This window comes from Myotis brandtii, unplaced genomic scaffold (genome assembly GCF_000412655.1).
Source record: "Myotis brandtii unplaced genomic scaffold, ASM41265v1 scaffold1583, whole genome shotgun sequence".
Taxonomy (NCBI): Eukaryota; Metazoa; Chordata; class Mammalia; order Chiroptera; family Vespertilionidae; genus Myotis; species Myotis brandtii.
The window spans coordinates 407,941-420,563 of record NW_005355769.1 but is presented as its reverse complement, the minus strand read 5'-3'; the positions used below and the strand labels follow the sequence as shown (position 1 = coordinate 420,563).

General features: G+C 39.6%; 2 pseudogenes; both read right to left on the bottom strand.

Moving 5' to 3' along the window:
- Positions 1 to 393: 393 nt before the first annotated feature.
- LOC102245487 lies at positions 394 to 2,327 on the bottom strand (annotated as a pseudogene).
- Positions 2,328 to 2,437: 110 nt separating this feature from the next.
- LOC102245191 overlaps positions 2,438 to 12,623 on the bottom strand; it is an 88,328-nt pseudogene continuing 78,142 nt past the window's right edge.

Below are 12,623 nucleotides of genomic sequence, written 5' to 3'. Positions count from 1 at the left end.
AGCAATAAACATAGTGGATGGAGTGCACACAGAGCCTTGTAGAAGGTTGCTGGCCTCTTCAGTCAAGGATTTCAGCTGTCCTCAAGTCGGTGGTTTGGTTGTCCTTGTTGATCTGGCTAGTGGGCAGTGTCACTGGCGACGGGCTTCCCGAAGTGTCAGTGCATTGAACGGCTGGATCAAAGGGTCCAACAGGGCCGTGCTTGATGATGGTGTCGGCGTCCGGGGAGGACTCAGCTCTGCCTTCTGGTTCGGCTGATATGGATGATACTGGGGAGGAGGAGGATGAGGCGGAGATGGAGGGTGGTGTGACATAAGGTCGGACTAGACGGTCTGGAATCCACACAGGTGAGTCTGCATCCTGTGGAAATATACAAGCATATCCTCTCCCCCAGGTTAAAAGTACATTAGGTCCCTTCCAGGCTCCTGTAAGTCAGTCTCTCCAATTTGGGTCCCTTGAATTTTTATCTCTGAGTTTTTCTGATCTCCTTTCTCTTTCAGTCCTTGTTTCTTGGTGCCTTTGCTCTGATCTTCCTGCTTCCTATCATTTATTTGTTGTTTCCTGATAAATTTATCTACTTCTTTGCTTCTGGTGTTCCCTTGTTCCTTCTTTCTTATAGCTTTAGCTGAGGCAGCGCTCTGACTGCTGGCAGATGGGGAATCGCTGTCTTCGCTGGAAGACTCTGAGCTGCTGTCACTGCTGTCTGAACCAGAAGCAGAGGAGTAGGACTCTGCCGAGGAGGATGCGGAAGAGGAAGAGGAGGGGGAGGAATTATTTGGCTCAATTTCTGGTTTCTGTGCCACAATGACCTTTGGTGTATTTTTGAGATGCTCACGCAATTCATCCGTCAAACCTCCAAGACCTATAGAAGTAAAAAGTTGATGGCAAAACGAGTGTTTCTGGGATTATCTTGGGGTAATAACCCTTCAAAGAATGGCTGTAGGGTTTCATCCTTTAATCTTGCATTAAGTTTAGGAAGACCCATGTATTCACACAGTTCTTGGAAAAATATTTTAACAAAAATCCTACTGGAGGACGTAGTGGTTTCTTCAATCAGCTTTATACATTCAAGAACACTCCATGGAAGTGAATCAGTGTATAGAAGATGAGCAAACATCTTAGCAACATGTCTCAATTTGTTTGTCTCCAAGCGATGGATGGTATCATACTGTTCTTTGAATATACTTTCAAAGGATTCCATGTACTCTTTCTTTAGCATGCAAAATCGCCCAGCTAATAAGCCAAAAATTTTCTCATATGTTCTTTGTTGAGCACAACAATCCAGTATCATGTTGCAGAGTTCTTTTGTTTGGCTTTCAGGAAACTCCATTTTCAGCAATTTGTGAGCACATTCTTCAAAATCTAAACTTGACTGAATAGCAACATAAATTGTACGACGAAATGAGACTAGATTAATTTCTGTTTTGTCATGAATAGTCACTTTTTGTCCTTCTTCGTCTTCTTCTCCCTCTTCCTCCTCTTCACTACTTCCAGCATCTTGATCTGTGTTTGAGTCACTATCTCCTTCATTAAGAATTTCCTTCTTAATAGCTTTGTACTTCTCTTCATTCTCCATAAAATTAGGATCCATCTTGAAAACATTAAGAACATCTTCTTGATTATAGTCATCTTCCAGAGGAAGCATATGGGTGAACTGATCATCTTCTTCCACTAAGTCAAGTTCTTCTAGAATAACAGGGTGGTCCTTGAACCCATCTTTCCTTACAGCAAACATCACTTCAATCATGTACTGAACTCTTTTGTCTATTTCAGACTCATGGAGAATGTTTCGAAGGCGTTCAAATATAGCATTAATTCCTCTTGGTGACACCTGTGTTAATTTGAGGCCACATTCCTTGAGAAAACCAATAGCTACTTCAACACTATCATCTGTTGGTCTTTCCAGGAGCAAAGTGAGCATCTCTAAGCATAAAACTTCATGTACCACACTTTGGTTAATAAGATGTGCCAGAAATTTTGAAGCAGTCAGACAAAGTTGCTTATCATTTCTTCGATAGCCTTTCCGAAAATTAAGAATTAACCTGAGGAGGATTAATTCTCCGATTTGTGGAAATTTTGAGTTGATAATAGCCACTAATGCTGCATAAACATGGGTGAAGATTGGAGAAGCACTCTGTGCTTGCAAAACAGATCTGGACAGCAGGCCTCTCCCTCTAACTATGTTTTCTTGAAGGAGTTCTTGAATAATAATACCTATATTAGAAATGTTGACTTTGTTGATAAGACCATTAATTGACTTCTTTAGAGCTTCCCAGCTCATCCTCTGGTATGCTAAGCTGTTTTTATCTGTGATCTGTTCTTGCATCATCCTGAGCTTTGCAGGAGGAATATATGCTCCACCAGTACGAGTAAGAAGAGGATCCAGCTCATCTTTCTTCTTCTTTGCAGTAGGCTCATCCTGAGCAGAGGAACTTTGGGTTACCGATGGTTCTGGGCTTCTTCTCCCAGGCGATGAAGATTTCTGGTACCTTTTCGGATCCACATCTCTTTCTCTTTCTCTCGGTCCCTACTTCGCGACTCCATGCTGCCATCATAAGAACGTCCTCTTCTTGAACGCTCATTGTCTGACCTGCTGTACCCAAAGTAATCTCTATCCCGGGGGGATCTTTCTTGTTTTGCATATCTGTCTTCTGGAGAGATGGTCCTCTGATATGAACTGTTGTTTTCCCTTCTGTCATGACCTGAAGAATGTTTTATCTGTGCCACACTACTTTTCATTTTCTGCTGCCAGTTGATCCTATCAATCAGACTCCTTAAGCGGGTCCAAATAACAAGTACCAAAGGGTATGAATTCTCTGACAGTTTACTTTTACTGTTTGCAAGGATTACATAAACAAATGTTGGGGTCCAGCCCCAGCAGGTCCAGGGCTTCCCAAAAGGTGTGGACGGAGTCAGCGAAGAAGGAATGACATGGAGACAGCATTCAGTTGATCAGCAGCCTAGCCAGGTTCTCTAGCCAGGATCTCCAGCCAAGTTCTGTGTTTATTGTCTTGTTACATCTGTATTTATACCAGTTGATTTTAATGCTATCCATTCTATTCCAAAGTTTAGGGCGTTTCTTATCTCCATTCCAAGGTTACTCTATTGTTCTATTAAGCTACAAGGAAGTAACTGAAGGAGATTATCCTAAGTAAAGATTATGTAGCTTAAGGGTGATTGTTCGTAAAGTGATTAACTACCCGCCTGGCACTTAGTTAAGGGGTTTTATTCCCTCCCTAACTTCAGAGAAAAATCCCTACCTGGGGAAACAACCTTTCTTGGAGAGGTGACCTTGGTTAAAACACATAACACTAAGAAGGGGAGCAAACATATTAAGAACAGTATGCCATATACACCGGGTCCCTTGAAACATATGCTGTGCAGATGTTTCTTCCCTGCAGTGACTGTGTCAAGCAGCAAGGATGGACTGGCTTCCAGCACAGAAGGAACTCTAAACTTTTGAGACAGCATGGATAGATCTGGAGATTATTATGTTAAGTGAAATAAGCTAGTCAGAGAAAGACAAATATCATATGATCTCATTTATATGTGGAATATAATAAACAAAATTAATGAACAAAATAGAAACAGAGTCATGGGCAGGCAAATATAACAGACTGACAGAGATAGGGGGTTGAGGGGTGGGGAAGGTATAGATAAAAGCAAGTGAAGAGATTAGTCAAAGAACATATATGTGTAGCCCATGGACACAGACCACAGTGTGTGATGGCCAGGAGGAAGGGGGTGCTGTGTGGAGGTGGCAAAGTGTATGTCGGGGTGGGGGGAAGAATGAGAAATATGTGTAATTGTGTCAATAATCCAAGTAAATAAATAAGTAAATAAATACATACATACATAAGCAAATAAATAAAATAGTCAATATGCCAAAGTGCATATTTTGGAGTGACATAAAGAAAAAAAGAGAATTTATAGCAAAGTGTCATAGCAGTGACACAAGTTCCTAGGATTCAAATATCTATTTCAATTATTTGGTAGATTATGCTCTTTTACATATTAAGTTTGAGAAATGGAACAACTTTCTATCAGTTTCCCAAACACCAAAATGATTAATGTAAATATGTCAACCATGTGTAGTAGTATTTTGTTTTTGTTAAGGAACATTTTTTTTTATTATTTTAAATATTGTGATTTTGAAAAATTTCTAAGTGATGCATTAAAATATATAATCTTATTTGTAATCCTTAAAAAATAAATATATAAACACCCTTTTAATGAGGTGCCATTAAAACTAATTTAAATGATTATAACAGTGATTCTAAACACTAGGCCTGGGGACACCTGGGGTTCCCTAAGATCCTTTTCAATGCTATGTAATGTCAGAACTATTTTAATACTTAATAATACATTAGAATAATTTACTTTTTTTAACCTTCATTTCTTCATGAATATACGGGAAACAGAATGCTTAGAGATATATGTTCTGATTCCACTTTTAACTAACCCTTAAAGACACTATCACTTGTTGAACTTTTTGTACTATTAAATTAGAATTTCACAATTATCTGAAAAGGCTATTAAATATTGCCCCCTATCTCTGTGAGGACAGAATTTATTCATATATTTCAACCAAAACAGAATATTATAACAATTGAGAGGCAAACACAAATATAATAATTCAGTGTCTTCTAATAAGATAGATATTTTAAAAATTTCAGAAATGCAGAACAATGACATCTTTAATGTTTTTGTTTAGAAAATAATATACATGGTGGGCAAACAGTTGTGAGTATACAAAACAAAGTATATTCTTGTGTTATTATTCATTAACTAGGGGCCCAGTGCATGAATTTGTGCACCTTGAAAAGAACTGTGGGCTGCGAGGCTGCGGTGGGCACAGGACCGGGTCTTGGCCCATCCTCCACGCCCCCGCCCAGCCCCTCTAGCCGCAGCCCCCAGTCTCCTGTTTGCTGGCAGCCCTGCTCCTGCTGCCGCTACTCCCACGTGCTGATAGTGCCAGTCCTGCTCACACCTGCTGACAATGAGGAGTGATTGGAGCCAGCGCCATCACCAGGTATGAGGGGTGGCTGCTCTCCAATCGCCCCTCAGGAGCAGGGGGAGGTGGAGAAGCCCTCAGGGGCGATCGGGGCCGGCAACCACTGCTTGCACTTGCAGACAGTGCAAAGCAATTGGGGCCGGCACTGGGTACTGGCAGTGGGTGCAAATGGCGGCTTCAGCACCCGCAGCAGTTGCGAGTGCTGGGTGAGACTGCTGTGCGCCAGTGCAAAGAATTTTCAGAGGCTTGCTCCAATGACAGCAACCAGTGCCCCTCCTTGGTATGGTGCCCCCACTCACCTGCTTCACAATCCTACCACGGCCGATGTCTGCCATGTTCCGCGCATCGCCCCTAGTGGTTAGCGCACGTCATAGCGACCAGTTGTTCGGTTGTTCCACCATTCGGTCTATTTGCATATTAGCCTTTTATTATATAGCACTAGAGACCCAGTGCATGAAATTCGTGCATGGGGGGGCATCCCCTCAGACCAGCCTGCACCCTCTCCAATCTGGGACCCCTTGGGGGATGTTCTTAGGATCGGGCCCAAACCGGCAGTTGTACATCCCTCTCATAATCTGGGACTGCTGGCTCATAACTGCTCACCTGCCTACCTGCCTGATCGCTCCTATTGGCCCCCAGCCTGATCACCCTTAACTGCATCTGCCTGCAGGCCTGGTCACCCCCAATTGCCCCCCCTGCCAACCTGGTTGCCCCCAACAGCCCCCCCCCGCTGACCTGGTCACCCCTAACTGCCCCCCTGCCAGCCTGATCGCCCAGCCTGGTCACCCCTCTGCCAGCCTAGTCACCCCTCACTGCCCCCCCTGCTGTTCAGTCATTTGGTCGTCCCTCACTAACTCCCCTGCTGTCCTGGTCACTCCATGCAGCCTGCTGCTCAGTCGTTTGGTCGTCCCTCACTACACCCCTGCCAGCCTGGTCACCTACACAGCCTACTGCTCAGTTGTTTGGTCGTCCCTCACTAACTCCCTTGCCGGCCTTGTTGCCCCACTCAGCCTGTTTGATCATCTGTTTGGTTGCGATGGCCCCTGGCTGTTTATGTATATAGATTATTGTATTATTTTCCATATGAACAACTGTAAATCTACTTTTGCCACATCCTGTATTCAAAAAAATATGTTGGGTTAATGTATAATTAATTTATTTTTCATGTATCAATTAAATAAGTATATTAAAACTTAGATATTTATATTATGGTATATGTTAATAGATATAATTTATATAAATAAAATTCTCAACGAGTTTCTAATGTAATAAATGCTAAAACCAATTATTGAGAACTATTGATTCAAATGTTAAGTAAAAGAATAAACATTGTTTAAAATATGTTTATCATTCATCAAATTGGATATTCTTCTGACATAATATTTTTTTAGTTTCATGATTTACATTTTGATACTGTCTTTGATTAAATACTTATGTTTATAGTGCACTGTATTGTTAAAAACAGAAAACAGCACAATCAATATTAATGATTAACAGGAAGAAATTGCTTTAGTAAAATTGAAACAACCATAGAGTGAAATATTAAATAAGGATTATAAATAATTATTGTGGCTACATATATTAAAATGGATATATGTTTATAGTCTTTTTAAAGTTCCTATTTCATTATTTTATAAAATTACAAAATTATAAAACTGGTAGATGATTTCTGCTTTTTTTTGTTTTGAACACTTTTTTTTCCTGAGAAAATTCCTATATTCTGTATTATATATGGCAAAAAAAGACATTACAAAGAAAAATTTACTTCTATGGTCTTCTATCAAAAAAGTAATTTGTTTAATAGAAATGTTTATTTTTAACATAAATATGAATTATTTTTAGATAATAAAATTACATTAATTAATTTGACTGATAAATCTATGTTTTCTCTAAATATACTTAAAAAAACAAAATTGTAAATCAAGAAATTTAGCTCAGTATAAATCTTTAGAGTACAGTATAATTGATAGATTATTCACACCAAAATTCCAAAGCCTAACTTAAAATTTTGCTTCTGTAACACATAGCAATATTTGTCTTTTTAAAGTGTTTTATGCTGAATAAAAATAACCATGAGAACATTAGCAAAAACAAAATTCAAATTTGATCATCTACTGTGTTATTAGTATTCATTTGTCTCATAAGCACTTGTTTTTTAACAGATTTTATTTTATTTTTTAATTGTTTTATTGCTTAAAGTATTACAAAGAATATTATATATCTTGGGATATATTCCTAGAAGTGGGATCACAGGGTCAAATGGGAGTTCCATGTTTTGTTTTTTGAGGAAACTCCATACTGTCTTCCATAGTGGCTGCACCAGTCTGCATTCCCACCAGCAGTGCACAAGTGTTCCTTTTTCTCCACATCCTCTCCAGCACTTGTCGTTTGTTGATTTGTTGATGATAGCCATTCTGACAGGTGTGAGATGGTACCTCATTGTTGTTTTGATTTGCATCTCTCGGATGATTAGTGACTTTGAGCATGTTTTCATATGTCTCTTGGCTTTCTGAATGTCCTCTTTTGAAAGGTGTCTATTTAGATCCTTTGCCCATTTTTTGATTGGATTGTTTATCTTCTTTTTGTTAAGTTGTATGAGTTCCCTATAAATTTTGGAGATTAGGCCCTTATCAGATATGACGTTGGCAAATATGTTTTCCCACGCAGTGGGTTTTCTTGTTGTTTTGTTGATGGTTTCTTTTGCTGTGCAGAAGCTTTTTATTTTGATGTAGTCCCATTTGTTCATTTTCTCTTTAGTTTCAACTGCCCTAGGAGCTGTATCAGTGAAGAAATTGCTTTGGCATATGTCTGAGATTTTGTTGCCTTTGGATTCTTCTAGAATTTTTATGGTTTCCTGTCGTACATTTAAGTCCTTTATCCATTTTGAGTTTATTTTTGTGTATGGTGTAAGTTGGTGGTCTAGTTTCATTTTCTTGCATATATCTGTCCAATTTTCCCAACACCATTTATTGAAGAGACTATCTTGGCTCCATTGTATGTTCTTGCCTCCTTTGTCAAATATTAATTGAGCATATTGGTTCGGGCTGATTTCTGGGGTCTCTATTCTATTCCATTGATCTATATGTCTGTTCTTGTGCCAGTACCAGGCAGTTTTGAGAACAGTGGCTTTGTAATACAGCTTGATATCTGGTATTGAGATCCCACCTACTTTGTTCTTTCTCAGGATTGCTGCAGCTATTCGGGGTCTTTTTTTATTCCAGATGAATTTTTGGAGAGTTCGTTCTAGATCTGTGAAGTATGCCGTTGGTATTTTAATGGGAAGTGCGTTGAATTTATAGATTGCTTTGGGTAGTATGGACATTTTAATGATGTTGATTCTACCAATCCATGAACACGGTATGTTCTTCCATCTGTTTATGTCTTCCTCTATCTCTTTTTTCAACGTCCTGTAGTTTTCTGAGTAGAGGTCTTTTACCTCTTTAGTTAAGTTTATTCCTAGGTAGCTTAATTTTTTTGGTGCGATGGTAAATGGGATTGTTTTTATAATCTCTCTTTCTGAAAGTTCACTATTGGTGTATAGAAATGCCTCAGATTTCTTGGGGTTAATTTTGTATCCTGCTACATTGCCAAATTCATGTATTAAGTCTAGTAGTTTTTTGATGGAGTCTCTAGGGTTTTGTATGTATAATATCATGTCGTCTGCAAATAAGGACAGTTTTACTTCCTCTTTTCCAATTTGGATGCCTTTTATTTCTTCTTCTTGTCTAATTGCAATGGCTAATACTTCCAGGACTATGTTGAACAGGAGTGGTGAGAGTGGGCATCCTTGTCTTGTTCCTGTTCTTAGGGGAAATGGTGTTAGTTTTTGTCCATTGAGTATGATGTTGGCTGTGGGCCTGTCATATATGGCTTTTATTATGTTGAGGTATGATCCTTCTACTCCCACCTTGCTGAGAGTTTTTATCAAAAATGGGTGTTGGATTTTGTCAAATGCTTTTTCTGCATCAATTGATATGACCATGTGGTTTTTTTCTTTCAATTTGTTTATGTGATGTATCACGTTTATTGATTTGCGTATATTGTACCATCCTTGCATCCCTGGGATAAATCCTACTTGGTCATGGTGTATGATCTTTCTGATGTACTGCTGGATCCGATTTGCTAAGATTTTGTTGAGGATTTTGGCATCTATGTTCATGAGGGATATTGGCCTGTAATTCTCTTTCATTGTGTTGTCTTTACCTGGTTTTGGTATTAGGGTGATGCTGGCTTCATAGAATGAGCTTGGAAGTGTTCCTTCCTCTTGAATTTTTTGTAGTAGTCTGAGGAGGGTAGGTTTTAGTTCTTCCTTGAATGTTTGGTAAAACTCCCCTGTGAAGCCATCTGGTCCTGGGTTTTTGTTTGCTGGGAGCTTTTTGATGACTGCTTCAATTTCTTCCATAGTTATTGGCCTATTGAGGTTTTTAGATTCTTCCTGATTGAGTTTTGGAATGTTGTATTTTTCTAGGAATTTGTCCATTTCCTCCAGGTTGTCTAGTTTGTTGGAGTAGAGCTGTCCATAGTATTTTTTAACAATCATTTGTATTTCTGTGGGGTCTGTTGTTATTTCGCCTCTATCGTTTCTGATTTTGTTTATTTGGGTCCTCTCTCTTTGCTTCTTGGTGAGCCTGGCTAGAGGTTTGTCAATCTTGTTTATCCTTTCAAAGAACCAGCTCTTGGTTTCATTGATTTTCTGTATTATCTTTTTGGTCTCTATGTCATTTATTTCTGCTCTAATCTTTATTATCTCCTTCCTTCTGCTCACTCTGGGGTTTTCTTGTTGCTCTCTTTCTAATTCTTTGAGTTGTAAAGTTAGATGATTTACTACCATTTTTTCTTGCTTTTTGAGATAGGCCTGAAGAGCTATAAACTTCCCTCTCAGGACTGCTTTCATTGCGTCCCATAGGTTTTGGATTGTTGTGTTATCATTGTCATTAGTTTCCAAGATGCTTTTAATTTCTTCTTTGATCTCATTGGTAACCCAATCAATATTTAATAACATGCTATTCAGCTTCCAAGTGTTTGAGTATTTGGGGTTTTTTTAATTGTAGTTTATTTCTAATATTATGCCATTGTGATCTGAGAAGATGCTTGGTATGATTTCAATCTTCTTGAATTTGGGGAAACTTTGTTTGTGACCCAATATGTGGTCTATTTTTGAAAAAGACCCATGTGCACTTGAGAAAAACGTATATTCCTTGGCTTTGGGATGTAGTGTTCTGAAGATGTCAATTAAGTCCAGCTGATCAGGTGAGTCATTTAGGATTGCTGTTTCTTTGCTCATTTTTTGTCTAAAGGATTTATCCAGTGATGTCAGTGGTGTATTAAAGTCCCCTACTATGATTGTATTATTGTCGATCTCTCCGTGTTCTGAAGATGTCAATTAAGTCCATCTGACCAAGTGAGTCATTTAGGGTTGCTGTTTCTTTGCTGATTGTTTGTCTAGAGGATTTATCCAGAGATGTCAGTGGTGTATTAAAGTCCCCTACTATGATTGTATTGTTGTCGATCTCTCCTTTGATATCTTCCAAGAGTTTTTTAATGTATTTGGATGCTCCTGCATTGGGTGCATAAATGTTTACCAGGGTTATATCTTCTTGTTGTATTGATCCCTTTAGTATTATGAAGTGGCCTCCCTTATCTCTGGTTATGGCCTTCACTTTGAGGTCTATTTTGTCTGATATAAGTATTGCTACCCCAGCTTTCTTTTCCTTTCCATTTGCCTGGAAGATATTTTTCCATCCCTTCACTTTCAGTCTGTGTGAGTCCCTTCTAATGAGGTGGGTCTCTTGTAGACAGCAAATGTATGGGTCATGTTGTTTTATCCATTCAGCCACTCGATGTCTTTTGATTGGAGCATTTAGTCCATTTACTTTTAAAGTTATTATTGAAAGGTACTTGTTTGTAGCCATTTCTATTTTTTGTGTGGCTGTTTTCTTTCTTAGCTTTGTATTTCTTCTTTTTACACCATTCCCTTTAGCATTTCTTGCATTGCTGGCTTGGTGGTGATAAACTCCCTTAACCTTTATTTGTCTGTGAAGCTTCTTATTTCCCCTTCAATTTTGAATGATAACCTTGCTGGATAGAGTATTCTTGGATTCAGTCCTTTGCTTTGAATCACTTTGTAAATTTCCGTCCATTCTTTTCTGGCCTGATGTGTTTCAGTTGAGAAATCATTTAATAATTTAATGGGAGATCCCTTGTATGTAACTTTCCGTCTCTCTCTTGCAGCCTTTAAGATTCTCTCTTTGTTCTGAAAATTTGCCTTGGTAATTATGATGTGTTTTGGCATGGGTCTTTTCGGGTTCATCTTGTTTGGGACTCTCTGTGCTTGTGTGACTTTCTTCTTCCCCACCTCAGGGAAGTTTTCTGATATTATTTCTTCGAATAGGTTTTCTAATCCTTGTTCCTCTTTCTGTTGTTCTGGCACCCCTATTATTCGTATGTTGTTTCGCTTCATGTTGTCCCAAAGCTCCCTTAGGCTCTCCTCCTGTCTTTTAATTTTTTTCTCCAATTGCAGTACAGTTTGGGTGTGTTTTGCTTCCTTGTCTTCTAATTCACTAATTCGGTCCTCCGCTTCTCCTAGTCTACTGTTGAAACTTTCAATGGTGTTTTTTATTGCAGCTATATCACTCTTCATCTCTTCTTGGTTCTTACATAAGTTCTTGATTTTTTTTTCATCCATTTCTTTTTGATTCTTACATAAGTTATTGATTTTTTCATTTGTTTCTTCTTGATTCTTGCATAAGTTGTTGATTTTTTCCTCCATCCAGTTTATGCACTCAAGGACCCTTAATCTGAATTCTTTTTCTGACATGTTGCATGCCTCTGTTTCACTTAGCTGCTTTTCTGGCGAGTCCTCCTCTTCTTTCATTTGGGGGTTTCTTTGTCTAGCCATGTTTGATATCACCGACAAATCTAGATATTGAGTCATTCAGGGGATGCTCCTTGGGTGGCTGTGGCTCCTTGGGCTGCAGTTGCTCCTCGGGCGGTTCTGGTAGCCATTGCTTCTCAGTTGGCAGCAGTTCCTCTGGTGGGTGCTGTTCACAGCCGTGGTGGCTCCTCTGGCTGGTCGGGGGAGGCTTCTCACACAGCTGCTGTTCCTCAGACAGAGGGTGTGCTGATCACGAGGCTGCTGTTCCTTGGATGGGGGTGGGCTACACACGCAGCTGCTACTCCTTGAACTGGGGCGGACTGTTCACGTGGCTGCTGTTCCTTGAATGGGGGCTGGCTTCACACTGCTGTTGTTCCTCCGATGTGGTGAGCTGCTTGTGGGGCTACTGCTCCTTGGACTTGGACAGGTTGATTGAACGTCTGCTGCTCCTCGGATTGGGGTGGGCTGCTTGCAGGGCTGCAGCTCTTTGGACGGGAGTGAGCTGCACACGTCGCTGCTCCTCCTCTCCAGGTGTCTGGTTATGTGGCTTGCTCTCTAGCACTTTAGCCAGATAGGATAAAATTCACCTTAACAAGACATGACTCAAGGGGAACAAAGCATGAATGTACTCACAACACCGATAACCCCTATATAAGTGACCACCTGAGAAAAGAGAATTAGGGGGGATAAAAGAGAGTACAGATGATATCTAAGAGAGAGAGAGAAAAAAATAAGAA